The following is a 5,046-nucleotide window of genomic DNA, read 5'->3' as shown; positions in this document are numbered from 1 at the left end:
AAAAAAAAAAAAACTTACTGCCATAAAATTCGAGCTTCTTTTCAAACTTGCGCTCAGCTTTTGATCCTGGTCTGCATTCATCAAGGATAAAAGCAAGGAGATGGAGCAGAACGAGGAAGCGGAGCGTACCGAGATAAATAGAGAAGTTCAAATTTGAAAGGAAACAAAAGGGAAGTTCGGGCTGTCACGTACCTTGCACTAGTCTTGCCCATTACTGGTCCTTGTTTTAGGGTTCTTGTGTCTACTAGTGATTGCTGTTAAGGGAAGGAATCCAGAAAGCAAATTTAAAGTCAGTCTTCTTCGTCTTAAATCGTAAAGGTCTCGTTCGGCGAAAGGGAGAGAAGATGAGAACTCAAGGAAAACAGAAATATGACAACGGATGTACTCTCTTCGATCGATCGGCGAGGGCAGCTCAACCGGCTGATTAACCACAGTTCACAACGACGGAGATTATGAGGCGGGTAGAGGCAATGAGGGCGGTGGAGGCGGGAGGCGGCAAATGCAGATACAGAGCTTCACCTCCGTGGACGGCGCGGGAGGGACTGAGGACCCAGGAGTCGATACCGGTCTGGGGGGGTGGAAAAATATCCGAGCGGTATCCCCACAAGTTTTTTACGTCATGTGATGCACAATTATAGTTAAAATTCATAAAAATTGAATATTGAGTAAATATTAACTTAATAATGCTTAAGATGTGTAGAATAACATATTAAAGCCTTTATAATTTAGCCCAATTCTTAACAATCGAATAAATAATAAGTATTAATATAGGTAACTTGTAAATAATTTAGTAAAATTTATTTAAATTATAATTTATTTTTATAGTATAAATTATACTCCTCGGGTCCTTATTATAAGACGAGTAGTACATTTAAGACAAGAAGGAGTAATATATATTTATGTATAAATATAGATACCAATTCTATGCTTGCAGTTAGAGCCTTACAACCCAGTTGAATTGGAAGTACTCTGTTAAAGCTTTATTAAGAATGAGGTCATAATTTTGAATTCTAAATTGAACACCATCATATAAGATGCATGAGTTAAAAAAAAAATTATGTGTGTATATAAACAGGAGTTTAAAGTAAATAGGTCATATTTATTTACCTAAAGAAGTTTGATTTGATTGAAAAACTTAAATCTAACCTTTTTTATTACAGCATGCGCAAGATATCAAACAAGCCATCTATAAATCCTGGAGAGATTTGTTGACCTATGTCCATATTTAATTATTGATATAAGAAAACCAAAATTAGCTTAACTTAGTCAATTAATTAGGAAGAGGCTTTGTTTATATCAATAAATTGTCACATCTGTGAGAAAGCTTGCTTCGATTATTTAAGATCCTAATCAGCACGTGTTTCAGCATGTTTTTCTATTAATATTTTTGGAAACAATATTTTTTTTTCTTCATTCGAATTGGAAACAGATTTTTTCTTTTTGTTATTCTATTTGTGTATTCTTTCTAAATTCAAGAACTAACTCCCGAATTGTAAATAAATAAAAAAAACGCGAGGACATCTAAATTAAATCTTCTTGTTTATCAAAAAAATAAAATCTTCTTGACTTTATCTACATTAATAACAATAACACGAGTCTTATTAAATGAGATCCACATGAATTTTAACTATGTGACAATTCGAATGCCTTGTCGTTTTTTTGTTTTGGTCATCATATTGCAAAATACTAGTAACAATCACAATTCACGATAAGATTTTGGAGTGGGCATTAATCAATCTACGGTTGACCTTCAACTTTCAGTTTAATATACTTATATGATCCTATTTATAAGTCATTTTTAATATGTTTTATACAAATCAAGAAAAACTTTAAATTTTATTAATTCTCGTTTAAAATTCAACAATTTTTCAACTTTATTTTTATTTAATATACATTATACCTCATGTAAATAAAGTAAATACAATAATAAATGAAGCATAAAATTGTACATCGATACAAAAAATTTCTTGGAACCAAAAAATATCTTTTCTCTCTATCATATAAATATGATAAATGAGTATTATATTAAATGCTCTAATTAAATGTGTTACCTTTTTTTTTATAATATTATAAGGGTTAATACAAACTTTGGTTTTTTAAGTTTATTTTCATTTTGATTTTGATCCCTTAAGTTTATTAAATGGTCTGATTAAATATTTTACCGTTTTTTATAATATTATAGGGGTTAATACAAACATTATAAGTTTATTCAAACAACAGGTTTTGGTCTCTTAAGTTTCTCTTCATTTAAAATATTAGTCCCTGCAATTTAATAAAAATTTGAATTACTGTTTTTTAAGGGACCAAAATCTATGGTTTAAAACTTGAAGGATTAGAAACAAAATGAGAACAAAACTTAAAGGATAAAAAATATAACTATCTCTAATTGAAATTGTGTTTGTTTATGTGAAAATATATTAGAATTAATTATATTATGTCATTTAGAATTATATTAGAATATTATCTAGGATTATAGTACACTATCGTATCTTAGAAGAATAGATTTGAGATACTAAGATTAGATTAGATTAGATAAGATTCTAGGTTTAGTTTGTTAGGTTATAATTTGCCTATATAAAGGCCCATCTGTACTCTTATTATTGAATTATTAATACTCCTTCGGTCTTTAATATAAAACTCATTTAACTAATTTGATTAGATTAAGGAAATTAGGTAAGTTAGTTAATTATAAAAAATGTGACACATTTTTTTCCTAAAAAACCATAATCATCTTTCTTAATACCCTCTCTCCCTCTTCTGTTTGATTGTGGTTGGGGGAGTATTCATAGGGGTAATTTAGAAAAAATTGATAAATATGAGAAATGAGTCTTATATTTAGGACCAAAACCAACTCAACAATTGGGTCTTATATTAAGGACCAGAGGAGTAATATTCTAAAGTTCTTATTTCTCTCAACTCTCAATCCTTCAAATTCTGACATGGTATCAAAGCCTTGGTATCATAGTCAAATTTAATGTTATGCCCTATGTGTTTATCTAAAATACTTATCATTGGACGTTTAGTTTTATTAGGCCAATAATTGCTTACGTGGTCCAAGTACTCAAACCGGATGGGATAATTTCATATTATATTTGTGTCAACTTCTCAAACATTCAGTTATTATGCCTAGGATCTCCATCCTGAGTTTGCTATTTGTCTTGCAACCGATGATATAACATCTCAAATTTTGATCTTAAAAGTGTAAGAAATCACCTGAAATGTGCAGGCTAATGAACCCAATTGACAAGAGTCTTGGGAATTTTCTAAATTGATAGAAGAACTCTCAAGGATTAAATGATAAAGAGAAATTTTTTTGGATCAAGAGACGAGAAAGATAGAGACTCCAACGAAGTATCGGGGGTTGAGTGTGAGAATTTGATATGAATATGGGCCAAAAGACATGCTAAAAACCTTAAAAGAGATGATTATCGAGGCTAAATCCTAGCAGGATACTAGTTGTAATTTTAAAAAGTTTCAGGTTAGAAAAGACAATATAGAAAGTTATGCCCGAAAATTTCTGAAAATGTATGACATTATATATTTATGTTATGAATTCTATTATGCTGATGTATGATATGAATATGCCATTAATGTTATATAATGATGAATGATGAGAATGACAAGTATAACTGAGTATAATGATGTATGATAATTTTTTAAGAATTATTGAAATAATTGCATGCAAAATAAAAAAGGTTTATAACACGTTAATGTAAGTAAAGTGATAAATTTTCCTACTATAAGCAGTAAACTTGTGACAAAGTAAAGAAGATAAAAAGATGAAAGAATCTACCCATAAAATTTGATGAACGGTTAGTACATATTCTAAGTTTTAAAACAAGTGGTAGATTATCTAAATTGGATGTGTGTGCTAAGAAATACAATTGCTCAAAGCTAGGGTAGAGAATATGAAAATGTATTGTTTAACCAAATAAACAGTACAAATTGAGAAGATTTATCTCAAGATTTATATTTTTTCCTATAGATGATTGAAAGAGCTTTAAATAAAGATTCAAATTACCTCAATTGAATTTTTTTATAATTAGTTATGAATTTTTAAAATTGGATTAAAAATATGAAATTTACTAGTAAATAGTCACTCAATAATCAAATTTCAAATTTTTAATCTACAGGCTTATTTTATGATTTGGTTGGAATGTATGATCTCTGTTTTTTGCTCAAATAAAAGCTTTATCATGATCTTTTGTTTGTTTTTTTTTGGGTTAAATTTTTTCCTTTGGTATGAATGTCATTACAATAAAAAATTTCAAGATAAAAAAATGTTAAGATTTGAAGGATTAAGGATTGAGAGAAATAAGAACTAGAGCTGTTCATGGGACGGGACGGGTCGAGAACCAGGACGGCCCTCCCGGTTCTGTCCTAATGAATGTAACGGACAAGGAATTTGTTCCGTGTCCCGTCCCGTCCCGATATTGTCCCGGTCCCGGTCCCGTACTTTTTTTTTTTAATGCTGTGGGCCTTTTAATAGAGAGATTTTAAATGATGTGGGCCTCTCAATAGGAGATTTACTTTTCATATATCAACAATTTTACAATCTAAGCAATAACATAATGAAGATAGCTTTATATCTACTCATTTATTGAATGCTCGTGCAATATATAGTGAGGATACACTGAAAATAAATTATTACTCAGCAACATCATGATAATTCAAGTATTCAACAAATAGGACAGTAAAAAACAAAGTTAATCATGTGATGGTCTTGACGGGACAGGAAGTAGGAACAACTAACAAGCATCAATTGTCATATATTTTTTGAATATAACCAACGTTATATTCACAATAAAGCTAGCTGGAGACAATTATATATATTACTACTTCACAAACCATCAACCAAAGAATGATACATATAATTTTAAAAGAATTCAACAATCAGGAATTCAAAGAACCAGCGAATGAGGCAAATAACACGGTGGGTTTTACTCATTTCACAAAAGATTTTCTTTTCTCTATCTCATTTGTGAAGAATATCAGACAGATCCCAATTGGCCAATCCATAGTCCATATTCATACAAAGAGACAAAA

At 30.0% G+C, this 5,046-nt stretch overlaps 1 long non-coding RNA gene across 1 annotated transcript; it reads right to left on the bottom strand.

Annotated features, from left to right (window-relative positions):
* Positions 1-3: 3 nt before the first annotated feature.
* LOC114739904 (uncharacterized) lies at positions 4-566 on the bottom strand. Its single transcript, XR_003739646.1, has 2 exons — positions 193-566; positions 4-71 (listed from the first exon to the last, which is right to left on the bottom strand). It is a non-coding gene; the product is annotated as an uncharacterized LOC114739904 (long non-coding RNA).
* Positions 567-5,046: the final 4,480 nt, after the last annotated feature.

Source organism: Neltuma alba, unplaced genomic scaffold (genome assembly GCF_004799145.2).
Source record: "Neltuma alba isolate B1F8T4 unplaced genomic scaffold, ASM479914v2 tig00002969_pilon, whole genome shotgun sequence".
Taxonomy (NCBI): Eukaryota; Viridiplantae; Streptophyta; class Magnoliopsida; order Fabales; family Fabaceae; genus Neltuma; species Neltuma alba.
The sequence above is the reverse complement of the archived record's forward strand: the minus strand, read 5'-3'. Positions and strand labels throughout refer to the sequence as shown.